Raw genomic sequence first — 27,638 nt, forward strand, 5'->3', positions numbered from 1 at the left:
GGGAGCTTGACATTGCAAGCAGAATCCTGTTCAAAGGTGGTGCATGCCCAGTGAATGTGAGAACCCATACATTCAGGGGACCCCCGTGGTCATAATTTTATGCTATAGAAAGTGGTTTGTGTAGTCCAAAGTCAGGCCTTTGGAATGAGCCCAGGGTCCCATCTTGGCTGTCCTACTCACCAAATGTGTGACCCAGGGCCAGCGAGTTAACCTCTCTCAGGATCGGTTTCCTGACCTGTGGAATGGGACACCTGCCTTGCAATGTTGCTGTTAGATGTAGAAACGGGCTATATGGAGTACCTTCCCTCGGTGCTTCTTAGACTTTAGTGAACTCAGAAACCAGCCGTGGACCTTGTTAAGTGTAGGTTCTGATGCAGTAGACCTGAGGCCTATGGTTCTGCATTTCTAACATGCTCCCAGGAGATGACAGTGCTGCTTTGAGTAGGAAGGGGATGGCGCTCAACTGGGGCTGCCCATTGTAATCACCTGGAGAACTTTACAAATACTGATGCCTGGCCACCCTCCTGGAGATGCTGATACACTTGGTCTGGGTGTGGTCTGGTTGGCAGTGTGCTGCCAAGGTGATCCAAAGACCTGCAAGGAAGCCCTTGTCATGATGTGAGAGTGCAGGTTTGCCTGGTGGCAATGTCTTTTGTGGGCAGGTTTCCCCTGGTCTATAGAACAAAACTCTGTTCAGCTCCCCCCTTCTTCTCCCCAAGGCAGGTAAGACTAGATGGAAATGATTCCAGTGACAGCTTCAGAAGAGAAAGAGATCTGTCCTCCTGCGGGTTTCCTCCCTTGTTTACCTTTATTGCTGTGAGCTTGGTTCACAGTTCAGTTCAGTTCATTCTCTCAGTCATGTCTGAATTCTTTGTGACCCCATGGACTGCAGCATACCAGGCTTCCCTGTCTATCACCAACTCCCCGAGTTTACTCAGACTTATGTCCACTGAGTCAATGATGCCATCCAACCATCTCATCCTCTGTCATCCTCTTCTCCCGCCTTCAATCTTTCCCAGCATCAGGGTCTTTTCAAATGAGTCAGCTCTTCGCATCAGGTGGCCAAAGTATTGGAGTTTCAGCTTGGACATCAGTCCTTCCAATGAATATTCAGGACTGATTTCCTTTAGGATGGACTGGTTGGATTTCCTTGCAGTCCAAGGGACTCTCAAGAGTCTTCAACACCATAGTTCAAAAGCATCAATTCTTCGGTGCTCAGCTTTCTTTATAGTCCAACACTCACGTCCAAACATGACTACTGGAAAAACCATAGCCTTGACTAAACAGACCTTTGTTGGCAAAGTAACGTCTTTGCTTTTTAATATGCTGTCAATGTTGGTCATAACTTTCCTCCCAAGGAGTAAGCATCTTTTAATATCATGGCTGCTGTCACCAGTTGCAGTGATTTTGGAACCCAAAAAAGTAAAGTCTGCCACTGTTTCCACTGTTTCTCCACCTATTTGTTCACAACTTCCATAGAAAAATGGAGTGCTCAAGGTTTGGGGTTTGGGTAGGAGAGAATGGCTGTTTGGGATTAAAAGTCTCAGCTGGGTGAGTGATCAGGTGACTGAAGCTGAAGTGAAGTGACTGCAGCGGACTTCAGAGGACCTGCAGACTCAGTCCCAGCTCAACTACCGGGCAGTTCTAGACTTTGGACAAGTGGCTGCCCCTCCCAGGGTCCTAGTTCATCATCTGTAAACAGTGAGTATGCGGGGCTGGGGGATGAATGCCCCCAGGTCAGGGCCCAGCAGTTTGGAGGCCAGGCTACTGTCTCTATTGCTTCCATCTTGGATTAAAATAACTTCCTGTCCTTGAACTTTGGGAGACTTGACACTTGTAGGAATCATCTCCACATGGAGTCCTACCTGCTTGGGGCTCAGGGCTGAGACAGACTGTGAGCCAAGCAGTCCTGCTGAGACCCCATGGATTTCCATCCATCTCCTCCTGTCCAGCCTCACTGTACCTGCAAAGGCTCTTCCAGGGCCCGGTCGGGGGATGAGCAGGAACTGCTTGAGGTGATTATAAGACAGTCAGTTGCTCTCCCCCAGCATGACTCATTCCTGCACACACCAGGTTCCCAGGGTGGGGAAACCAAACTGTTGCCCTCACCTCAGCTTTGGAATGAATCCAGTTTCCTGCAATTAGTCAGCTGTGGTCAGGGTCGGGCATCGGGCAATTAGTTCAGCAGACTTGGCTGAGACCCTCCCTGAAACATCCCACAGTCAATGATAATTAGCAATGCCTTTATTTGATGTTTGGTTTGTGAATTTATGCACCTGCCTTTTTTCTTGAAAGAGTTTTCAGTTCAGTTCAGTTCAGTCGCTCAGTCGTGTCTGATTCTTTGTGACCCCATGAATCACAGCACGCCAGGCCTCCCTGTCCATCACCAACTCCCGGAGTTCACTCAAACTCATGTCCATCGAGTTGGTGATACCATCCAGCCATCTCATCCTTTGTCGTCCCCTTCTCCTCCTGCCCCCAATCCCTCCCAGCATCAGGGTCTTTTCCAATGAGTCAACTCTTCGCATGAGGTGGCCAAAGTACTGGAGCTTCAGTTTTAGCATCAGTCCTTCCAATGAACACCCAGGACTGATCTCCTTTAGGATGGACTTGTTGGATCTCCTTGCAGTCCAAGGAACTCTCAAGAGTCTTCTCCACCACCACAGTTCAAAACCATCAATTATTCGGCACTCAGCTTTCTTCACAGTCCAACTCTCACATCCATGCATGACTACTGGAAAAACCATAACCTTGACTAGATGGACCTTTGTTGGCAAAGTAATACCTCTGCTTTTCAATATGCTATCTAGGTTGGTCATAACTTTCCTTCCAAGGAGTAAGTGTCTTTTAATTTCCTGGCTGCAATGACCATCTGCAGTGATTTTGGAGCCCCCCAAAATAAAGTCTGACACTGTTTCCACTGTTTCCCCATCTATTTCCCATGAAGTGATGGGGCCAGATGCCATGATCTTCGTTTTCTGAATGTTGAGCTTTAAGCCACCTTTTTTACTCTCCTCTTTCACTGTCATGAAGGGCTTTTTAGTTCCTCTTCACTTTCTGCCATAAGGGTGATGTCATCTGCATATTTGAGGTTATTGATATTTCTCCCAGCAATCTTGATTCCAGCTTCTGCTTCTTCTAGCCCAGCGTTTCTCATTATGTACTCTGCATATACGTTAAATAAGCAGGGTGACAATATACAGCCTTGACGTACTCCTTTTCCTATTTGGAACCAGTCTGTTGTTCCATGTCCAGTTCTAACTGTTGCTTCCTGATCTGCATACAAATTTCTCAAGAGGCAGGTCAGGTGGTCTGGCATTCCCATCTCTTTCAGAATTTTCCACAGTTTATTGTGATCCACACAGTCAAAGGCTTTGGTGTAGTCAATAAAGCAGAAACAGATGTTTTTCTGGAACTCTCTTGCTCTTTTAATGATCCAGCAGATGTTGGCAATTTGATCCCTGGTTCCTCTTCCTTTTCTAAAACCAGCTTGAACATCTGGAAGTTCACGGTTCACGTATTGCTGAAGCCTGGCTTGAAGAATTTTGAACATTACTTTACTAGCGTATGAGATGAGTGCAATTGTGTGGTAGTTTGAGCATTCTTTGGCATTGCCTTTCTTTGGGATTAGAATGAAAACTGACCTTTTCCAGTCCTGTGGCCACTGCTGAGTTTTCCAAATTTGCTAGCATATTGAGTATAACACTTTCACAGCATCATCTTTCAGGATTTGAAATAGCTCCACTGGAATTCCATCACCTCCACTAGCTTTGCTTGTAGTGATGCTTCCTAAGGCCCACTTGACTTCACATTCCAGGATGTCTGGGTCTAGGTGAGTGATCACACCATCATGATTATCTGGGTTGTGAAGCTCTTGTTTGTACAGTTCTTCTGTGTATTCTTGCCACCTCTTCTTAATATGCCACCTCTTCTGCTTCTGTTAGGTCCATACCATTCCTGTCCTTTATTGAGCCCATCTTTGCATGAAATGTTCCCTTGGTGTCTCTAATGTCTAATGTCTAATGTGAACGCTGACATTCTAGGAATCAGCGAACTAAAATGGACTGGAATGGGTGAATTTAACTCAGATGACCATTATATCTACTACTGTGGGCAGGAATCCCTTAGAAGAAATGGAGTAGCCATCATGGTCAACAAAAGAGTCTGAAATGCAGTACTTGGAGGCAATCTCAAAAATGACAGAATTTTTTCTGACATTTTTCTGTCCGTTTCCAAGGCAAACCATTCAATATCACGGTAATCCAAGCCTATGCCTCAACCAGTAACACTGAAGAAGCTGAAGTTGAACAGTTCTATGAAGACCTATAAGACCTTTTAGAACTAACACCCCAAAAAGATGTCCTTTTCACTATAGGGGACTGGAATGCAAAAGTAGGAAGTCAAGAAATACCTGGAGTAACAGGCAAATTTGGCCTTGGAGTACAGAATGAAGCAGGGCAAAGGCTAATAGAGTTTTGCCAAGAGAACACACTGGTCATAACAAACACTCTCGTCCAACAACACACGAGAAGACTCTACACATGGACATCACCAGATGGTCATTACCAAAATCAGATTGATTATATTCTTTGCAGCCAAAGATGGAGAAGCTCTATACAGTCATCAAAAATAAGACCAGGAGCTAACTGTGGCTCGGATCATGGACTCCTTATTGCTAAATTCAGACTTAAATTGAAGAAAGTGGGGGAAACCACTAGACCATTCAGGTATGACCTAAATCAAATACCTTATGATTATACAGTATAAGTGAGAAATAGATTTAAGGGACTAGATCTGATAGGCAGAGTGCCTGATGATCTATGGACAGAGGTTTATGACATTGTACAGGAGACAGGGATCAAGACCATCCCCATGGAAAAGAAATGCAAAAAAGCAAATGGCTCTTTGAGGAGGCCTTACAAATAGCTGTGAAAAGAAGAGAAGCAAAAAGCAAAGGAGAAAGGGAAAGATATAAGCATCTGAATGCAGAGTTCCAAAGAATAGCAAGGAGAGATAAGAAAGCCTTCCTCAGCGATCAGTGCAAAGAAATAGAGGAAAACAACAGAATGGGAGACTAGAGATCTCTTCAAGAAAATTAGAGATACCAAGGGAAAGAGTTTTAGGATGGGCAATTAATTTGAGACTCATTCAGTTCAGTTCAGTCACTCAGCCATGTCTGACTCTTTGCAACTCCATGGGCTGCAGAACACCAGGCTTCCCTGTCCATCACCAACTCCTGGAGCTTGCTCAAACTCATGTCCATCAAGTCAGTGATGCCATCCAACCATCTCATCCTCTGTCAACCCCTTCTCCTTCCACTTATCAATCTTTCCCAGCATCAAGGTCTTTTCCAATGAGTCAGTTCTTTGCATCAGGTGGCCAAAGTTCTGGAGTTTCAGCTTCAGCATCAGTCCTTTCAATGAATATTCAGGACTGATTTCCTTTAGGATGGACTGGTTGGATCTCCTTGCAGTCCAAGGGACTCTCAAGAGTCTTCTCCAACACCACAGTTCAAAACCATCAATTCTTCAGCGCTCAGCTTTCTTTATAGTTCAACTCTCACATCTATATGTGACTACCAGAAAAACCATAGCTTTGACTAGATGGACCTTTGTTGGCAAAGTAATATCTCTTCTTTTTGATCTGCTATCTAGGTTGGTCATAGCTTTTCTTCCAGGGATCAAACGTCTTTTAATTTCATGGCTGCAGTCACCATCTGCAGTGATTTTGGAGCCCCCAAAAATAAAGTCTGTCCCTTTTTCCATTGTTTCCTCATCTATTTGCCATGAAGTGACAGGACCAGATGCCTTGATCTTAGTTTTCTGTATGTTGAGTTTTAAGCCAACTTTTTCACTCTCCTCTTTCACTTTCATCAAGAGGCTCTTTAGTTCTTCGCTTTCTGCTGTAAGGGTGGTGTCATCTGCATATTCGAGGTTATTGATATTCCTCCCAGCAATATTGATTCCAGCTTGTGCTTCGTCCAGCCTGGCATTTTGTATGATGAGACTCATTAAAAAAAAAAAAGCCCTTTTCTGAGAGTTGGGAGACATTGAGCCTTGGCTCAGTAACCTTGGACATGTTGCTTTACCTTGCTGGGCCTCAGTTTCCTCATCTGCAAGGTGAGAGTTGCATTAGTCCTGTCTATTGGGTGTGAGTAGCCAGTGTGGCAATGGGTGTGAGGCCATATCCTCAGCTGTCCTCTCCCACCAGAGCTCTTCTTGCCAAGGGAGAATGTTGGAATATGTTTGTGAAGACAGAGTCTCTGAGGGCTGAGAATGGCCCCAGGCTTATCATAAACATGAGGGGTGAGGAGTACTGAACCACCTCTGAGAGCCCAGTAACATGCCTGATCCAGCCAGGTGGTCCCCACCCCTTGAGGCCATAAGAATATGGGGCAGAAACAAGCCCATCTGGCACTTGGGGTGTTCTGGTCCTCACACTCTTTCTCCTTCCTTCCCATAACACTGGATATTTTCTCTGCCGAGAACTTGAGGAGTTGGTGGGGTTATGGATGCCCATCCAGCCTTCCCAGAGCTTGTGCCCAATAATAGTTATATTCGCATTCGCAGCAAACACTTACTGAGTACCCGCCACATGCTTCACCTCTGTTCCTCACAAGCACCCTACAGAAGTGGACTTTCACCTTCTTCAGCTTTAGAATGAGCTGAAGTTCAAACAGGATGTGTGACTTGTGCAGGATCACAAACCCTGCAGTGGTGGGAGCCACCACAACTCTCCTCTATTAGATGATGGACTTTGATTGATGGGTCACCATGGAACTATGCAAATTTGGGTTCAAATCTTGGCACTCCAATCCCTACTATGCCTATTAGTAGGTCACTTATCTTGCCTACATCTGAATTTCCTCAACTATTCAGGGGAGACTTAACCATGAGAGTGAGAATCTTCAAATGGGAAGTTCATGGCTTAGTGCCTAAAACGCAGTAGAGGCCCAGTAATTACTGGTGAACTATGAGAGTGTCGGGAAACATTGCTTCCCTCAAGCCCAGCACTCCCTTCGAAGGAGAATGTCAGGATGAGTTATGCCCAGGGATTCTCAATGCAACAGAACCATACATATGCACAGCTGCTGTCCCAAGCAGGTCCATTCACGCACCTGTGGGTTACCCTGAATGGTCAGTCTCAGGATGCACTGCTGCATGGACATACATTTCAATGCTTAGGGAAATGAACATAGGGATAGAAGTGGGAAGAGAGTCTGGGCGTTTTACATGTTAGCTTGGCAGCAGCAATGGACTCACTTGGGCTATGAATTGCTGTACTACATTGGGGCTGCAGAGTGAAAGGAAAGAGCCCTGGGCTGAAAGACAAGAAACAAAGTTTCTAGCTCTGGTTCATATCACTTTGGAAGCTTCCATTTCTCATCTGTAAAATGGAAATGAAGTTCTCCACCGGACAGAAACAATGGTGTAGGAGCTAATCATTAAAATGCCAGTGTTTAAAATTGGGTGTGGCCTTGGTTCAGCACCTTGGACAGTCCCTGTGAGTTGTTCTTGCCTGTTTAGAACCTGGGGTCTTTACCCAGCCAGAGCACTGGGGGGGGGGAGGGGGGGTGGTGGTGAATGGGGGCAGGGAATGTAGAGTGAGGATCACATGATGTCAGGAGCCTCAAGGTGGCAGAGTCCTGGGACTGTCCAAGTGAGGGATGATTCACAAAGTCAGGGGAGAGTCTTGGAATTGTCGTTGAGGGGACTAAGTGGAAGCTTCCATCCACTTGGAAGTTGGGGGTCCCATCACCCCTCTCCGTGGCTTCTCATTACCCACCAAATAAAGGTCAAACTCCAGTCCTTGTAACTTGCCCTTAAAACTAGTTAGTTCACCCTAACCTCATCTGCTACCTGCCACAAGTCTGCACTGTGGCCACACACATTCACTTTCCCCAAACACAATGTCTGCTTCAGGACTCCGCCTATGCCATTTTTTCAAGCTTTTCCATCTTCCTGGAACACCCTCTCCACTGTCCTTATCTCAGTCTGTGAAAATCCTTCTCAGCCTCTCAGGCTAAAGTCAAAGACTGCCTTTTCCACAAGGTGTTCCCTGAATATTCCTCACTTTAGAATTAACCCTTCCATCTCCTCTGTTCCCACAGCACATGGCTCAGAGTCTGAATCCCTCCAGCCTCCTACTGTCTTCCCCCGTGCATGCCTACCGCATGAATATCTTGCTCAGTACACTTTGAAATGAAAAAAAATCTTGGGAAGAGTGATGAAATGCCCGTAGCAGAAGCTCCAGAACTGACCTTTATAGGAAGGAAATGCATGGCATTTCCAAAGGGGCTTGCCAGCAGGGTGGGAGCTTAAGTCTACCCATCGGCTTCTCTGCACATCAAATAAACAGGTAGCTGCAGGGGGGACTGGAGCAGCTAGCCCCCAACATCAATTCCAGGTTCACTGGGCAAATGATGCAAGTTCCTACCTTAGCAATACAGTAGCGTGATGTTACTCAGAGATGCTGGAGGGAGATTCTCTGCCTTTAAATACCAGCTTTGCTGAGTATTAGTTGTGTGACCTTGGGCAACATACAACCTTTCCATGCCTCTGTTTTCTCATATGTGAAAGGGTAATAATAATAAAGTCCAGTGAGTTACTGGGCTGGTTAAATTAATTCATACATATAAAATAACTAGAATACCTGGCATATTAGTCATCCTTCAACAATATTAGCTATTTTCATCACCACTGTTGTGGATGCTGCCAATGTTATTTTTGTTGTTATTTATCCAAAGGGGTCCCCCACCTGAAGAGGTTGACTGGTCCTGGCCAGAGTCCCCTGTTGGGGGTACAGGTGGAAATGGAAGTGAGAGGAAGAGCAGAGCTGAAACTTCCTCCTGGCTGGGAGCGGCAGGGTTCCCAAGGGCTCCAGGGTTCCCAGGGACAACCGCAGAACCAAGAATAGACTTTCTCATCACAGCGGGGAGAAGACCAGCTCCTCAGCCCCTCCATGCTCCTCCGTTGACCAGCTTTCCTTAATTAAGGCCTCACCTAGGTGGCCAGCCTGATGAAGCCTTCTCTGCTGCTCTAAAACTAATTGCTGCCATGTTGGTGCCTGGAGTGAACAGCCTGTGAGGTCACTGACAGAGCTACAAAGACTTGATTTCCCAGACCTTCTCCCCCCCATCGAACCCGTGTGGCTGGGAGATAAGGGACCTTCTGGTCATTCCTCACACGGATGCTCCATTTCAGCTCAGGCTATAATGGGGATGGGGAGTGTGGGAGGTAGGGGAGGGGGGCCTGGTGTCCCCCCCCCGGGACTCAAGGCCTATATTTCTCCCCTGGATGACAGAATTTCTATTACCTTAAAGGGCTCATCTATTTATGCTGCAATTTTTTGAAGCCCTGTCTGCTGTTATTGAACCTTGCATGCTGGCAAGGGGAACGGGTACTCCATCACCCAAATGAACAAACTCGTTTCCCCATTTTTCTCCCCTTTCTCTGTGCTGTCAGTAGGTCATATGCAAACCTCAGCCGCTCAGGCCGGTGAAGGCAGGAGGGGGATGAGAATTACGGAAATCCAGATCAGTGGAGCAGTGATTGAATTTTCCTCTGAGGTTTCCTATGTCCTTTAAAGACGTCACCATCGCCCCGTGCACACACAGCCCCCACCAGCTGGGTAAAGTGCGTGTCTGCCTCTTGTATGGCTCCTGAGCTGAAACTAGGAAGCAAAGGCAGCTACAGAGCCAGAAAAGAAGGTTGACTGAAAATTAGAGCCAGGTGACGTGTATAATGTATGTGCATTTCCTGTTGTAATTGTTTTGTTCTTCATCAAACGGAGGTCTGCAGACGATTAGCCCTATGCCTAGGAAACTAGCTTCTCATCCCCTGCCCCCCACCGTTGACTAGCTTCCTAATTATTACACTAAAAGGTTTTCCTGGATGCTGGGCTGGGGATGAAGAATTTACCCTCTAGCTGCCATGTGTCTGTGAGCAGAGGAGCACAGGGAAATAGCAGAATGATCCAAAAATATAAATATACACACACACACACATTGTCCAGTACTCAAACCCTAGCTCTGTAGTCATCTGCTGAGTGGCCTTGGCCCTGTTATTTATGCTTCTCAAGCCTTAGTTTTTTCATCTATAAAGCAAGGGAAATAATGGTATTATGTTCTAGAATTGTTTTTAGGATTGGATTAGATAAAATGGGCATGATGCTTAGGAAAAAGCCTGGCGGGTACTGAATGTTCAACAAGTAGTTGCTGAGGTTCCTTCTGTTTACTGGAGGCAAAGGGCATGGACTATGGGGTCAGACAGGTCTGGATTGGAATCTTAAGTCTGCTGCTCAGTAGCTGTGTGACCTTAGGCAACGTATTCAGCCTCTCTGAGCCCCAGCTTCCCGTCTCTTAAATGGGTTAAACACACCTGCCCTTCCTGTCCGTGTGAGCACAAAACAGGAATTAGCCTTCACAGTGGCAGAGTTGAAAGAATGATCAGTGCTTCCCTAGCGCACCCTCTTATTTTATAAACCGAGGTCCAGACAGGGCAAGTGACTTATCTTAGGTCACACAGCAAATCACTGGCGGACCTGGGATGTGACGCAAGTGACATATCTCCCAATCTGATGCTTTTTCCACCTTCGCCTCTGTCTCATGAGTTTGCTGTCCCCACAGCAGACACCTACTGATGTTTCCCAGGGCAGGGAGGGATGGGGGAATCTCCAGCATGTTAAATCATGTTGGCAATTAATCCACAGAGCAAAATAGAGAAAACTGGTTTTATGTCACAAAGGCTGAGTCCAACCTTCCCCCTCTGGGACTCTATGGTTTGTGGCCTTATTAGGGAAAGCTGCTGACTCTTCTGTTCTAAAAAAAATAAACAATCCCCATGTCATACTACCTTCTCCCTGCCGTGCTCCTCATGTCTCCATCACTGCCCTCAGGACCAGGGTCTGGACCTGAGACTTGGGTCTCAGGCCTAGTGTCTGCAACTCTCTCAGTGCAGCAGAAGCTATTGGGGCAGGTCTGCTGCTGCTGCTGCTAAGTCGCTTCAGTCGTGTCCAACTCTGTGCGACCCCAGAGACGGCAGCCCACCAGGCTCCCCTGTCCCTGGGACTCTCCAGGCAAGAACACTGGAGTGGGTTGCCATTTCCTTCTCCAATGCATGAAAGTGAAAGTGAAGTCGCTCAGTCGTGTCAAACCCTCAGCGACCCCATGGACTGCAGCCTTCCAGGCTCCTCCGTCCATGGGATTTTCCAGGCAAGAGTACCAGAGTGGGGTGCCGGTATCCCTAAACAGGCCTTAAACACTCCCAGTTTTCCTTTTGTCCAAGTCTCTGGAGAAGGGAATGGCTACCCACTTCTTGCCTGGAGAATTTCATGGACAGAGGACCCCGGCAGGCTACAGTCCATAGGATTGCAAAGAGTCAGACATGACTAAGCAAATAACACTTTCACTTCTGAAGTGATGGGGTTTCTTCCCCTGCCAGCTCCCACTCCTGGCCACCCGCAGACTCCGGAGGGTGGGTGTGGCTGGGCCATGAGTCAGAGGAGCTTCCCCGAAAGGTGTGGAGGAAGTGGATGGTGGGGTGGGGTGGTAGTGGCCCACATTTGGAGCACTGAGGCAGTGTGGCAGGCCCTAGGCCAGGCTCTCTTGTTTTCTCATACATCATTTTATTTAATATTTACAGCAACCCTAAAGGTAGGGGATGTTAGGATCCCCATTTTGCAGATGGAAAAACTGAGGCTCAGAGAGCTGAAGCAACTTTTCTAGTTGGTCAGTGGCCTCCAGGAGTTGAGTCTTTAGCTGTTTGAACTCAGAACCTGCATTTTGAACCGCAACCGAAAGTTATCTGGAGAGGAGAGGGCTATGGATCTGTGGTAAAGAGTTAGCTCTGATGCTCCCTCAGGCCTTTCCCAGGATGCAGGACAACCCCAGCCGCTTTGTTTCACAGTTGGAGCCTAGTGACTTCCTGCCCGTTGTCGTCAAGGGCAAATCGCTGACACGTTCATACCCCTCCCTTCCTGTGGGGCGGTACTTTACCCAGCTAGCTGTACGCCCTAAGCTTGTTAATCCTCACGGCTCTCCCGTGAGGAAAGCCAGGCCAGTATGGGGGGCTGTGTCTCACGGATGAGGAAACCCAAGTTCAGAGCAGTTATGAGACCTGACCTATGAGAACCTCAAGCTGGGCCTAGAACCCAGGCTTAGGGCTCTGAGGCCAAGCTCGCCTCAGGACAGCCGTGCGGGAAGCGGGAAGTCGGTGCTGAGCGGAGACCGGCTGGGACTGAGACCTGGTCCCCCTGGCTCCACCTCCCTGCTGTTTGACTCTTCCCAAGTCCCTTAACCTCTCTGTGTCTTAACTTCGTCTTCCGCAAATTGGGGCACAAACTCTGCTCCTAGTATCCTTGGTCTGGGGTGAAGTTGAGATGAGACACATCGTCGAGAAGGCTGGAAGCAACGCCAGGGGTGTCACCCAGAGGCATGAGGGAGAGCAGTGGGCCCGGGGCCCACACCGACACCCTCACCAAGGCTTCGGGTCTGGAACAAAGGAGGAGCCACTCCCCTCCTGCTACGCGGCTCTGACGCTCCAAAGCCCCACCCAGCCTGGCCGCTCCCCAGCCATCTCCTCGCTAAGTCATTAGCACCAATAATCCATCTGCAGGAGTAATTACGGACCCCAGGAGGGGAAGGGATTCCTGCCAGAGATGTGATTATGTCTGGAAAATGAAAGATGTTGCTGAAAAAGGTCTTGAATAAATTACTTTAAGGTGGGGCTAACAGGAAGACTAACATTGGGAGTAAATGAAAACAAAACAAAACTCAAAAGTTCTCTCCAAAAACACTACTAAATAATTGTTCTCCCCTCTCCTAAAAGTTCTGAGTGTGATTTCCCTGAGACAAGCCCATGGAGTGAGGCCCAAGTGGCTCTGCCTTTGACAAAGATGGCCAGGGGAGCAGGGGTTAGGGAGTGCAAAGGAAAGAGTGGGAGCTGAGAAGGCTGGGCCCTGCCAGGTGAGCACTGGCAGGCAAGAGGGAGTCGCAGCAGTCCTGAGCAGGGCTGTGACAGCAAGGCACAGCACCTGAGCTTCACCCCCTGTGTGGGGAGATGGCAACATCACAGTCTAGGAACCCAGCACGCAGTAGGTGTCCGGTAGATGCTGGTTCCCATCACTCCCCATGGTCCTTCAGTGGAGGCTGCCGGCTGAGTAGGGAGAGCATGGGCTGTGAGTCAGGGAACCTGAGTCTGAATCTCAGCCTTGATGCTCGCCAACTGGGTCACCAGCTCGCCAGCAGGATCACCTCTTGAGCCTCCCTCTGCTCACCTCATGCATGGAGTACCTTCTAGGCTGGTATGAGGATGAAACAGGGCAGTCAATACCAAAGTGGCACAGAGCAGGTAAATCTTAAATTTCTTTTTTTTAATTAACTTATTTTTAGCTGTGCTGGGTCTTGGCTGCTACACGCAGATTTCCTCTACTTGTGGTGAGGGCTTCTCATTGTAGCGGCTTCTCTTGTTGTGGAGCAGTCTCTAGGCATGCAGGCTCAGTAGTTGTGGTACTTGAGCTTAGTGGCTCCTCGGCATGTGGGATCTTCCTGGACCAGGGATTGAACCCGTGTCCCCTGCACTGGCAGGCAGAGTCTCAACCACTGGACCACCAGGGAAGCCCAGTCTTAAGTTTCTTTCCTCCCATCTGCAGCGGGCTTAGGTTCATATTCAGCTGCAAGTAACAGTCAAAATGCCTCAAGCTTTTATAGCAGTTCCTCTGGGTCAGGCACTATCCTAAGAACACTATATGTGTTAATTTACTTAATCATCACCCCTACCCTCAGAAGAAAGTACTATTATAATCCCATTTTTGCAGATAGGGAAACTGAGACGCAGGCTGGTGAATGACTTGCAAAAAGTTTGTTCATTTTGCCCCCAGTAATGCTGAAAAGAAGAAGTTGCCCAAGGTCCTGTAAGTGTCAGAGCCAGGACCTGAATTTAGTAGTCAAGTTCCAGAGCCCACTGGCTTGATCAGCCTTCTGCCGCTGACCTGCATCTCCTGTGGGCAAACCCAGAGTCACCTTTGCTGCCCCTCACTGGGAGGAGACCTGAACCGCGGCCTCAGGGTGCTTCAGCCACGCGAGCCGAGTTAGGAAGTGGTGTCGCACTCTAGGGCAGGGCTTCCCTGGTGGCTCCATGGTAAAGAATCCTCCTGCCAGTCCAGAAGACATGGATTTGATCCTGAAGACCCCACATGCCTCAAGGCAACTAAACCCACGAGCCATGACTATTGAGCCTGTGCTCTGGAGCCCATGCACAACTACTGAAGCCCAGGTGCCCTACCGCCTGTGCTCGGCAACAAGAAAAGTCACAATGAGGAGCCCGTGCCCGCGGCTAGAAAGTAGCGCCTGCTCACTGCAGCTAGAGAAAACATGTGTGCAGCAACAAAGACCCAGCATAGCCAAAAATAAGCAAATCGATAAACCTATTTTGAAAAAACCTCTATAAGGCAACCGGGCACCTGACAGTGAGCTGAGGGGAAGTGTTAATTTCCCAGGCAGTGGTATGGATGGAGCACCCAGTCATCACCATGACACTCATCTGTTTCAGTGCTTCCACTACAACACGCTCCCACATCCATCACCACAGGTGTTCCCACAGCCCTCTGAGATTAAATGCTACTGTTGCCGTTTTACACACAAGGACACAGTCATGGCAAGGTTACATAACTCTGAGCATCTCAGCTCTCAAACCCAAGACCCAGCCACTCCCCAGACAGATGCTGCCAGGATGAACCTCTCCTGGCCTGTCTCCCTCTGAGGCCTCACTGCCCTCTTTTCCTTTAACCCCAGACAGCCTCTGCCCAAAGCTGGAAGCCACCTTATCCCTGCCTGCAAAGAGGTCTAAACTGAGCTCCCGTCAAACCTGCCTCCCTGCAGCCTCAAGTTCTTACAGGAGGAGAACATCCCAGGCCCATATTATGTGTAGTGATGATGAATTCTATGAGAACTTGTCTGAGACACCTCTGGGGCCCAGAAAAATCTGGAGGAAAGCAGCGTTATAAAGACTTGAATAATTTATAGAGTTGGGGATGGAAAGGACAGACAGCTTCGACAGTGCGTGCGTGTGTGCTAAGTCGCTTCAGTCCTGTCCAACTCTTTGCGACACTGTGGACCATAGCCCGCCAGGCTCCTCTCGCCATGGGATTCTCCAGGCAAGAATACTGCAGTGGGGTTGCCGTGCCCTCCTCCAGGGGATCTTCCCAACCCAGCGAATGAGCAGTACAGGCACCCTTTCCCACCTCCATTTCTTTTTGTTCACCAGAAGCCTCTCAGGCTTCAGCTTTACTTTCTCTGCATTCATTCTGTAACTTAAAAAAAAATGCTTCCACAATCAATAAGCCATGGGATTTGCCTGAGTCTGGACTCTCAACCTCTCTTAAACAGAAGGGAGTAGACCAGACTCCTGCCTTCAGGGGAGGGGTATTCCAAAAATAGGTTGGGACACTCAGGCACTTGCCTGCTCTTGGGGACCTGCCTTTGTCTATTTTTTAAATTTTTAAAAAGCCTTTATTGAAGTATAGTTGAGTTATAATGTTGTGTTAATTTCTGCTGTATAGCAAAGTGACTCAGTTGTATACATATATAGGTGTATTTTTTTTCATATTATTTTCCATTATGGTTTATACAGGATATTGAATGTAGGTTCCTGTGCTAGAGAGTAGGACCTTGCTGTTTATCCATCCTACATATAATAGTTTGCTGTTCCCAAACTCCCAGTCCTTCCTTCCCTTACCCCTCCCCCTTGGCAAGCACCAAGAGGTTCTCTCTGTTGTCTCTCTCTGCCAGTGAGTCTGTTTCTGCTTCATAGAAATGTTCATTTGTGTCATATTTAGATTCCAAATATAAATGATATTATATGGTATTTGTCTTTCTCTTTCTGACTTGCTTCACTTAGTATGATGATGTCTAGGCCCATCCATGTTGCTGCAAATGGCATTATTTCATTCTTTTTAATAGCTGGGTTCCATTATATGTATACACAATCACATCTTATCCATTCATCTGTAGATGGACATTTATGTTATTTCCATGTCGTGGCTATTGTAAATAGTGCTGCTATGAACATAGGGGTGCATGTAACTTTTGAACTGTAGTTTTGTCTGGGTGTATGCCCAGGAGTAGAAATGTTGGCTCATATGGCAACTCTATTTTTAGTTTTCTGTGAAACCTCCATGCTATTTTCCATGGCAACTGCACCAACTTACATTCCCACCAACAGTATAAAGTGGTTCCCTTTCTCCATACTCTCTCCAGTATTTATTATTTGTAGACTTTTTAATGATGGCTATGCTGCAATTCATGGGGTTGCAAAGAATTGGACACAACTGAGCGACTGATCTGATCTGATTCTGACAAGTGTGAAGCAGTACCTCATTATACTTTTGATTCGCATGTCTGTAATAATTAGCAACGATGAACATCTTTTCGTGTGCCCATTGGCCATTTGTATGTCTTCTTTGGAAAAATGTCTATTAGCTCTTCTGCCCATTTTTCTATTGAGTTGGATTTTGTTGTTATTGTTATCAAATTATATGAGTTGTTTGTATATTTTGGAAATTAAACCCTTATTGGTCATATCATTGCAAATATTTTACCCCAGTTCATGACTTGTCTTTTCATTTTGTTTATGGTTTCCATTGCTGTGCAAAAGCTTATAAATTTGCTTAGGTCCCATTTGTTTGTTTTTGCTTTTATTTCTATTACCTTGAGAAACTGATCTAAGAAAACACTGGTATGACTTATGTCAGAGAATGTTTTGCCTGTGTTTTTAGGAGCTTTATGGTGCTTTTTCTTATTCAAGTCTTTAAGCCTTTTAGAGTTTACTTTTGTGTATGGTGTAAAGGTGTGTTCTAACTTCATTGATTTACATGTGGTGGTTCAACTTTTCCAACTGCACTTGAAGAGACTATCTCTCCCTTATTGTGTATTCTTGCCTCCTTTGTCAAAAATTAATTGTCCATAGGTGCGTGGTTTTATTTCTGTGCTCTCTATTCTGTTCCATTGTTCTATATGTCTGTTTTTGTGCCAAGACCACACTGTTTTGATTATTGTAGCTTTGTAGTATTGTCTGAAGTCTGGGAGAGTTATGCTTCTTGCTTTGTTCTTTTTCCTCAGGATTGCTTTGCAATTCTGCATCTTTTATGGTTCCATATAAATTTTAGGACTATTTGTTCTAGTTCTGTTTTTAAAAAAAAAGTCACAGAAATTTGATGGGGATCGCATCAAATCTGCAGATTGCCTTGGGTAGTGTGGCCATTTAAACAATATTAATTCTTCCAGTCCAAGAGTGTGGGCTATCTTTCCATTTCTTTGAATCATCTTCAGTTTCTTTTATTAATGTTTTGTAGTTCTCAGCATACAAGTCTTTCACCTTGGTGAGGTTTATTTCTTGTCTTAGTTATCAAAGATTATAAGTGTATAATATGGAGAAGTATAGAACAAAATACAGTTATTAGAGGGCAGTTGCTCCACAGTATTGTGTTGGCCTCTGGCACCCATCAACACGAATCAAGCACAGATGTACATGTGTCCCCTCCCTCCTGAATCCCCGTCCCATCTCCCTGTCTGTCCCACCCCTCTAGGTTGTCACAGAACACTGGGTCAAGCTCCCCTGTTTTATACAGAAAATTCTCCCATGCTGTCTGTTTTATATATGGTAACGCATATGTCTCCATGCCATTCGCTCAAGTTGCCGCACTCTGTCCTTCCCCCACCGTGACCACAAGTCTGTTGTCAATATCAGCATCTCCATTGCTGCCCAGCAATTAACGCATGCATGCGGAATCTAGAAAGATGGTACTGATGACTCTGTTTGCAGGTTTATTTCTAAGTATTTTTGATGCAGTTTTAAGAGGGATTGTTTACATTTCCTTTCCGATACTTTATTGTGAGTGTGAAGAAATGCAATTGATTTCTACATGTTAATCTTGTATCCTGCTACCTTGCTGTGTTCATTTATTGGTCCCAGGTAGTTTTTGTGTGTTGTCTTTGGGTTTTCTATGTATAGAAAAATACGACCAGTTCCCAGATCTGTGTGTCATCTTTGTGTGGGGGCCATGCTAATCCTCTGTGTATCATTCCAATTCCAACACATGCGCTGCTGAAGCTAGCTCCTGCCTTTGTCTTGAGGGTAAAGTTTGAAGCCTTCCTAGCTGGGACAGTCTAACCTTCAGGCTCCTGTGCCGCTGCTACCCTTCAGGCTTGGAGCTCCGGGAAATCCAAATGGATTGCCTTACCCTAGAGCCCCGCCCACCCTCCCACGTACCGTGTCTCCTCTATGCCTCTTTTCAGCCTGGCCTTTCCCTGGAACGCCCTTGCTCTCTATCCTTCTGGCTGAATTCTGCCTGTGTCCAGCTCAGTTGCCATCCCCTCATAAAGCCTGCTTGCTTTCTTCCTGTGGGACACTACCTTCCCACAGGACACTGGCACACCCACTCTCGGGGCATACTGTGGATGAGTCTGTCCTCTCTACTAGACAGCTGCTGGGGCAGGTCTGCTGATTCCTTCCTTTCCCCATCCTGCCAGCCTCCTAACCCAGATTCACTCCCAGGCCTGCACAGAGAATGGTCAGTAAATCTCTTTGAATGATATCCCAGGTCCTTTAGAAGCACCCCATGAGTCATGAATGTGCCACATTCTGCTTGGACCCTAGTAAACACCTCCATCAGTCCCTGTAGGACCCTCTGTCCCCATAATCTGGTTCCCACTTGGGACATTATCACTGTCAATATAGTCAGCCTGTGGCTCTGTAGGCCACTGCCCCGGGCCCACACCTCCCAGCCACTACCTCAGAGGAGCTGGGTTCTGCAATACACATGCACACACACCCCATATACTCAAGCCTACAGTGTGAACCCAGCGTGTCCATGCTGTGCACACCATTCTCCAGGCCACTGTGATCAAATCCCCCTTGAGGCTTTACGACCAGGATCAGCCCAAATGTCCTGCATCAGGTGCTAAGCTTACCTCACAGCTGTCATGCCGCTGACACAGGACACACTCCACCGGAGTCACACACTGCATAGACCATGCAATTGTGGAGCGGGGAGCCTATAAGCTGCCATTCAAACCAAGACGCTGGTACAATAAGCCAAATATCCCATCCGTAACCTGCTCTTCCACACAGGCAAAACATCTGTACAATTGACATGCATAGGGCCCACGAGTATTATTTACACCACATATATCAGGAGTTTATGTGTTTGCATAAACTCACTGTTTGCACACACATATGCACCACTCTTATGGCAGAAAGTGAAGAGGAATTAAAGAGCCTTTTGATGAAGGTGAAAGAAGAGAGTGAAAAAGCAGGCTTAAAACTCAAAATTCAAGAAATGAAGATCATGGCATCCGGTCCCATTACTTCATGGCAAATAGATGGGGAAACAATGGAAACAGTGAGAGACTTTATTTTCTTGGGCAACAAAATCACTGTGGATGGTGACCGCAGCCTTGAAATTAAAAGACACCTGCTCCTTGGAAGAAAAGGAATGGCAAACCTAGGTAGCATATTAAAAAGCAGAGACATCACTTTGCCTACAAAGGTCCATCTAGTCAAGGCTATGGTTTTTCCAGTGGTCATGTATGGATGTGAGAGCTGGACAGTAAAAAAGGTGGAGCACTGAAGAACTGATGCCTTTGAACTGTGGTGTTGGAAAGACTCCTAAGAGTCCCTTGGATAGAAAGGAGATCAAACCAGTCATTCCTAAAGGAAATCAACCCTGAATATTCATTGGAAGGATTGATGAAGCTGAAGCTCCAGCACTTTGGCCACCTGATGCAAAGAGCTGACTCATTGGAAAGATCCTGATGCTGGAAAAGATTGAAGGCAGGAGGAGAAGGGGATGACAGAGGATGAGATGGCTGGTTGGCATCACTGACTCAATGGACATGAGTCTGAGCAAACTCTAGGAGGTGGTGAAGAACAGGGAAGCCTGGCGTGCTGCAGTCCATGGGGTCACAATGAGTCGGACACGACTGAGCAGCTGAACAACAACAGGGCACACGTACACGCAGGCTTACCGAGAACAGCCTACAGAACACCTGAGTGTTACAGGGAGGCAGCCTGCCACACCCCTCCCCTGCCACAGTCGCATCCTGTGTCTCTGCCCCCTCCACGTTGTGCTCACACACTCTACATGCTCATGAAGACCCCTCTCCCCACCAGCATGGGATTTCCCAGCAGTTTAGAGGCAATGGTTTTTGGCACTTTTTTAAAACCACTAAGGAAATCATGAAACCTAATGCAGAGCAACTGGGGCCATATGCTGTCAGTGTTTGTCCAGGAGGTCCCGAAGATTCTGGCCGACTTTGCGGGGACTTTGCCTGGCTCCGTCCACGGAGGAAGTCAGGCCCAGAAGGCCAGTAAGAGATGACCTGATCCTCTGTGGCCAGAATCACCCCCACCCCCAGGCCCTTAGGAAGTGCCAGAGTGCTTGACAAGGCTCAGTCCTCGGAGAGCAGGAACAGGAAAGGGAGGCTGTCGTAGGAAGCGCCTTTCTCTTAACTAAGAGCTGAGGCCTGTGTGTGATGTTGTGAGCATCCCCAGGCATCAGCAGCAGCAGCATCCCTGTAACCAGCTTTCTCTCTTTCAAACAGTGTATACTATGATGGGTCTTGGCACAGTCCCCAGTCTGACTCTCACTCCCACTACCTGTTATTCCACCTTAGCTTGGTTCCATCAAGCCTTGAAGGCTTCTGATTTATTTTTTTAATATTTATTTATTAGGCCGCACTGGTCTTAGTTGTGACATGTGAACAATTAGTTGCAGAGTGTGGGATCTAGTTCCCTGAACAGGGATTGATCCCCAGAGCCCCTGCTTTGGGATCGTGGACCACCAGGCAGTTCCAAGCGTTGAAAGCTTTTGGACTTCAGGAGCCTCCTAACATAAGATACAAATGCCCCCTTAGAGTTCCCACCGTAAGCCCCTAGTAGCCATTCTTGCCTCTGCCGTCAGCATACATTTAACAACAAATCTGTAGAGAAGCACCCAGGACAGGGCCTGGCATATGGTAGGCCCTCAGGACACTGGAGTCCCTGTCACACTGCTGCCCTGTTTGCAGGCAAGGTGGCCAGGTCTAGAGGAAAGAGACTGGGCTGTGGAGTCAGTTGGCTCCTTTCCCACAGCATGACTAAGAGCAAGTGACCTCTCTAGCCCAATTTTCCCTTTCTCTAGGATGGTTCTCTCTCTAGGAAGGTCATTCCTTCCCTATGAGCCTGTTAGTGCCTGGCACAGGCTGGCACCAAGGGGTTGGTTAAAAATCTGAGTCTCCCTCCTCCTGTCTCCGGCACTGGGGATCAGTCAGTCTGTCCTAAGCCGGTGGCTCAGTCCTGTCTGTAGATGTGAAGGGGCGTGGACAGGGGTAAGGACCAGAGGCCCTGCTCCCCCTTCTTCAGGTCTTCCCACTTTGCATATACCTTTGTGCAAGAGCTTTCCCAGGAATTTTAGATTTGAGAGCCCCGTGATAAGATACAAATACCTCTGAAGAGTGTTCAGTAAGCTCTTATCAGTCTGTGATGCCTTCTTGGAGCTCACGAGAGGGAACAGTTGGAGAAGAGGAAGGGGCTGTAGATAGGACAAAGGCATCAACAGAGAGAAGAGAAACTTGGTTTTGCCAGTTGAGTCTCCAGGAGGACCCCAGATTCTGCAGCCAGCAAGTGAACATAGCCTGAACTTGACTCTAAATATCCTCTTTTGGCCACACTCACTGTGTCTCAAGTCTTCCTGAAGTGTCTTGGTATCTGTTTGGTAACTGTTAGGAGGTGTCTGTGCTCCTCTAGGGAGACCTGAGGGGTCAGTTATGTAGCATATTTATGCAAATTAGAAAATGAAACACCCCTTTATCAAGACAGTCTATTGGCATCTGCCAAAAAACTGATGTAATAAATACACAAGCTGTAGTGACTGCCATTTGAGTGGCTCCTGAGGGTTGTGCAGTGCACAGCCTGAACAACTGTACAGAGCAGCCTCCGATCACTGGTAGCCTACTCATGTTGGACAGATGCAGGGTTTCCAGGCCTAACCTTCAGCCTCTCTCCAACTATCCCCTGGGGGGCCAGATAGAATAACTCAGCCATACAGGCCCTCTGCATCATCCGCTTGGCACAGGGAAACAGGAATGGGTGTGACAAGAGACCTCCATCCCCCTCCCCCTCTCATTTCTCTGGCTCTCCGCTCCTCATGCCTTATGCAGAGCTTCTCTTCCCCAGCGTGCACTGGCTGTCAGTGCTGCTTTATCAGTTACACACTAATTAGGTCCAGTGAGGTTTGCTCTGCACTGGAGGGGCCTCTGTGGCTGGTGTTCAGTCCAAGCTGTTCTCTCTGCCTTTGGACCTCATGTCACTCTTTCTCCCTGGAAAATCACGCATGAGTCTCCGCACCTGGGAGTCCCACCACCTGAGCCTTCGAGCTGATCGAGTAAAGCTTTAGCGGCTGCTCCCCATTGCTTACATTACTGCCTGAACCATCCCCCTACCCCATCCTGCTATCCATGGAAAAATTGTCTTCCACTAAACGGGTCTCTGGTGCCAAACTTTGGGGCCAATACTGTAAACAGTGAAGTGCTTCTGGTATTGGTGTGACATTGGGCACCAAATCAGCCTGGTGGGTGACCCTGAAGCTCTAGAAAGAGCATGGGAGACAGGGAAACAGGAGAAACCAGAGGATTGGGGAGGCCACTGCAGAACTTCTGGAAGTAGGGAGGGACCTAGCCTGCAACTTCTCCTGCCACAGCCTCATCATCTGCTTCACCCTGCTCCCCCACTAAAGGATAAACTCCATGAGAGTAGTGTATGCATGCATGCCAAGTCACTTCAGTCGTGTCCGACTCTTTGCGACACTATGGACCATAGCCCACCAGGCTCCTCTGTCCAAGGGATTCTCCAGGCAAGAATACTGGAGGGGGTTGCCATGCCCTCCTTCAGGGTATCTTCCTGACCCAGGGATCGAACCCACATCTCTTATATCTCCTGCATTGGCAGGTGGGTTCTTTACCACTAGCGCCACCCGGGAAGCCCCATGAGAGTAGGGACATGCTCTGCTCTGCTCACCCAGTGTCCTCTGGCCTAGCACAGTGTCAGGCATGTTCTAGTGCTTCCAAAACATTTCCTGAATGAGTGAATGAATTTGATCCCTATGCAATGAGCGCTGGCTGTGGTCAAGGTTCCAAGCCAGGACTGGGGCCACGGGGCTGAGAAACAGACCAAGTCTTTACACTCATGGGACTTATGTGAGGATGAGAATTCTAGGAGAATGAGAGCTGATTTTAATTCATCACAATTGTGATAAGTGCCACCAAGGAGCCGGTAACAGAAGCCTACTCTTGAAGTGGGAAGACGGGAAGGTAAAGAACATGGGAGGTGAAGGCCCCCTTGCGCTGCGTGCTTAGTCACCCAGTCGTGTCCATCTCCTCATGGACTGTAGCCATGGTTTCTCTGGCCATGGGATTCTCCAGGTAAGAATCCTGGAGTTGGTAGCCATACCCTCCTCCAGGAAGGGCCCCCCTTAGGTCGAATCTAATTTAGTGTGATGGTTAGAGAGTTCATGGCCTGTCACCACACCAGATCTATGGTAGATGCTCAACAAGTGTTTAAGAGGACTTACCTGCAAGTCCAGTGGTTAGGACTCTAGGCTTCCACTGCAGGGCACATGGGTTCAATCCCTGGTCAGGGAACTAGATCCAGCATGCCACATGGCATGGCCACAAAGGTGGTTGAGTACTGAATGGGTAAATAAATGAGGCTGGGTCACCGTGAGCCAGTGTCTTTGCCTCATGGAAACCAACATACTCTGATGCCAGGTCCAGGGCCCTTTCTTGCCTAAACCATCCCTACTCCTCTAGCAAGAAGACCTGGGGGCCAAGCTGACTTCCCTGCCTTCCTGTCCCAGAGTCCTCTCTGCTGAGCTCCATGGACCTGTAGAGCATGCCCACCCCCTCGGCCTGGACCTAGGGAACCCAGTTCACTCCATTTGCACTGCCTCCTACCAACAGAACATGTTGAAGGGACCCTGAGGTGAACTTGCACAACTGCCTACCCCTTTTGTGTGAGGGAGGGTCAACCACTTTCCATCCTTCTCCTCCTTTCATTCTAAGAAGTATTCATTAACCTCCTGCCCATTGCAAGGAGAATGGATGATCAACACAAGGCGCCCAGCTGTTGACGAATTTTCCCAAATAGGGCGGAACTACAAAGCAGCATACTGCAGGGGAGAAAATTCAGTAAACAGTATTTGAAACAAATGTAATAGAACATATAACTTATTACCCACTGGGGTCCAGACCCCTGCTGCCACATTGCACAAGGAAGCAGGTAGAAGGCAGGGAGGAGATCTGCAACTCTGCAGTGGGACCAGCTCCAGAGCTTCCGTTCAGCCAGCCACTCTTTCAAATCAAGTTCAAGGTGTTAATAGCCTAGGGTGCATCTATAATGAACAGGCCTTTGGATTGGAGGAAGAATTCTCATCCATCCTCCATTTGCGGAGTGAAGACACTGAGCAGGACAGGCAGGCTTCCCCCTACAGGAGCTGGAACCCTGGGAGCCTGCCTCTGGGAGGTGGAGGGCTGCCCTTTCCTGGACGGGGAGAAGGGGTGTTGGGAGTCGGCTCTGCAAGTGTAATGGGGATAGGTAACAATATCAACTTCCAGGTGTTGAGAAAGAGCAAGTGTCTCAGCTTGGCAGGTGGCCTTCCCTCAAGGTCAGGGCCATGTCCTCTGGATGCTCTGTGCTTTAGTGGTGAGCGTGCCGTCAATAGGAGTGAGCAAGGGCAGCATAGGCTACCCCAGAGTTTTACCACATCTAGGCTCTTCGCATACTGTGCTGACATAAGAGCCAGGAGATTCAAGTTCCAAAGCCATCCCTCCCAGCGTTGGCTGTGTGACCTTGGGCAAGTTGCTTTCCCTCCCTTGGCCTCAGTTTCCTCACCTGTAAAAGAAGGCAGCCAAACCAAGTGATTTGCAACATCTTTTCCAGTTCTGGTACAAGGAGCTATCACCCCACTGAGAATCTAGAAGTGAATATAATGAGATCCTGGCTCCCTGAGCTTACAGCCCAGGGCAGAGGCAGGATGTGTGACCAATCCCAGCCTGTGCATTAGCAGCATTGGTGGCCACCCAGCTGGTGTGATTCTCAGATTCCAGGAGGGCTCCCTACTCTGGGCCTGCATTCCCATCTTTCCTCACTTCTTCGGGTTAAGACCCTCTCCTGCAGGCAAGAAGATGCTCAGAGAGGCAGAGCTACAGGGTCCTTAGAGATGATCCAGCCACTGGTTCCCAACTAGACACGTACAGAAGCTGCAGCAGGTTGCCAGGAGCGATTCTGAACATTTTACAAAGCCTACAGGCAATTTTCCATTACCTAGGATGAAGCTCACTAAAACACCAAGGTTTTTCTTCTGCTGTTAATTAGAATTAAATTAACTCTATGTGATCTTCCAGGTGAGCGTAGGTTAATCAGAAGCCCTGATTGGTTGTAGGTGACATCATAGGAATTTCTAGGTCATGGTTGGTGGACAAGATGCTGCCACCAGCATCAGCCGGCATGTGGTCACTGGCCAAATTGCACCTGTTCAGTACGTGACTGGCCTTGGACACTAGCACGTGGGGACAGCAGTGTCTCTCAAATTGAAAGAGCTTTGCAGACAGGGGACACCAACAAGGCTTCTTGGTGGTGAAAAGTTGGGGAGACTGATTTCAACAGCTGCCTGTAATTAATAAAGAAACCAAGACCTGTGTGTTACCTAGTGTGAACATGAGTCAATCAGAACAGAAGATTGTTTTCCAGCAGTAAATGTGCTTAGTTGCTCAGTTGTGTCCGACTCTTTGCGACTCCATGGGCTGTAGCCCACCAGGCTCCTCTGTTAATGGGATTCTCCAGGCAAGAATACTGGAGTGGGTAGCCATTCCTTTCTCCAGGGGATCTTCCTGACCAAGGGATCGAACCTGGGTCTCCTGCATTGCAGGTGGATTCTTTACCGTCTGAACCACCAGGGAAGCCCCTCCGGCAGTAAGGTGTATAGAAATTCTGGATGGAGATTTTGGTGAACAACTTGAATAAAGGCCTTAAGGTACTCCTGGCTGAGGAGCGAGCAAAAGTGCTAGGCTATGTGAAGCGTGTGAGATGCCAAATGCAACCCCCCTACTTTCTTGGGTTCTTGTCCTGTCCTTTTTTCCAGAAGGTGAAAAGATCAACAGATGTGGATTCAAGGCTGGTCTGGGCCAGGCACTGGGCTGGGGAAGATGTGGTAGATAAATCCCAGCTCTGCCTCATGGGCCGACTCTGACTTTCAGTCTCTTTCTCATGATGGCGATGAATCTGATCATCTCTAAGATCCTATTCAGCTTGGAGGGTCTAGTCTTCCTGAGTGGGTGCACTCGAGGCCAGCAGGGTAACTTTCTGACTGTATGTCTGACCCTCAGCCTGGCCGGGGAGGGTTTGGGCAGGAGGTGGCAGAGTGGGACATGAAACCACAGACCGGGATCTGGCCCGGCTTTCCATTTGCACAAGAGCCCCCAGGGAGGCCCAGAGTTGGTGTGGCAGCATGGGACTTTTCCTTAGACCAGGCAACAGTCTGCTTCCTGTGTGTGATGGGAGCCACAGAACCAGGGCCCCTCACTCATCTGTCCAACAGTATTTATAGAATACTTCCACTCCATGCCAGGGACTGAGCTAGGAATCCTGGGGCAGCCAAGGCAGATAAGATCCCTCTTATCACAAAGCTTCTTAGTCTAACTGGAGGAGCCAGTAAATAAGTGGGCAAATAAATGCATCCAGATGCAAGCATGAGTGTGCCTGTGTGGACACTGCCTGGGAGCTGCCCAAGGGCAGAGACCAGGTCACAGGCTCCTGTGTGTCCCTGGAGCCCACTCCCAGGGCTGGCTCAGAATCAGCCCCCACTCAGCAAACATTTGTTGAATTGCTTGGCATGAGAAAGAAAGCATATGGAGATTGCTCAGTCCTTCTGGTTCTGTCCAGCGTAGAAGCCAGCATGTACACACAGACATCTCATTTCAATTAAACAACAGTTATCAAGGGCCCATTACATACCAGAAGGACCCCAAGCTCTGAGAATCTAGATGCGAGTACAGTGAGGTCCTGCTCCCTGAGCTCACAACCCAGGGCAGACGCAGGCATTAAGAGCTAACCAGGAGCCACCCCAGTGTGCTAGGATGGTGGTGGCTGTGTGTGCACCCAGTTCCTACCAGGGCAGCACAGGTGAGCTGGGGAGGGAACACACAGGAGGGAAGGATGAGGAAGGACTCACAGTTTTATACCTAAATCCACACAGATGGATAAATAGACACCTCCAGAGACAAACACACACAGAAACTCACAGGTGTGTGCCCTGACTGCCTAAGCATGCATGCATACTAAGTCGCTTCAGTCGTGTCTGACTCTGTGCAACCCCATGGACTGTAGCCTGTCAGGCTCCTCTGTCCATGGGATTTTCCAGGCAAGAATCCTGGAGTGGGTTGCAATTTACTTCTCCAGGGGATTTCCCAACCCAGGGATTGAACCTGTATCTCTTACATCTAACCTGCATTGGCAGGCGGGTTCTTTATCACTAGCGCCACCTGGGAAACCTGGGAAATGCCTAAGCATGTATAGACATAAATAATGACCCCTGCAGGCTCGGGTGCC

At 48.1% G+C, this 27,638-nt stretch overlaps 1 protein-coding gene and 1 non-coding gene across 13 annotated transcripts in view; one reads left to right on the top strand and one right to left on the bottom strand.

The window, feature by feature from the left end:
• The window catches only part of MEGF11 (multiple EGF like domains 11), a 400,952-nt gene that overhangs the window by 324,450 nt on the left and 48,864 nt on the right, over positions 1-27,638 (top strand). The gene's annotated exons all lie outside the window — the stretch shown is intronic.
• Positions 18,008-18,114, bottom strand: LOC147365324 (U6 spliceosomal RNA). The gene has a single exon (XR_015135671.1). It is a non-coding gene; the product is annotated as a U6 spliceosomal RNA (small nuclear RNA).

This window comes from Bos grunniens, chromosome 10 (genome assembly GCF_055505025.1).
Source record: "Bos grunniens cultivar Pamir isolate PY7600 chromosome 10, Bosgru_T2T1.0, whole genome shotgun sequence".
NCBI lineage: Eukaryota > Metazoa > Chordata > Mammalia > Artiodactyla > Bovidae > Bos > Bos grunniens.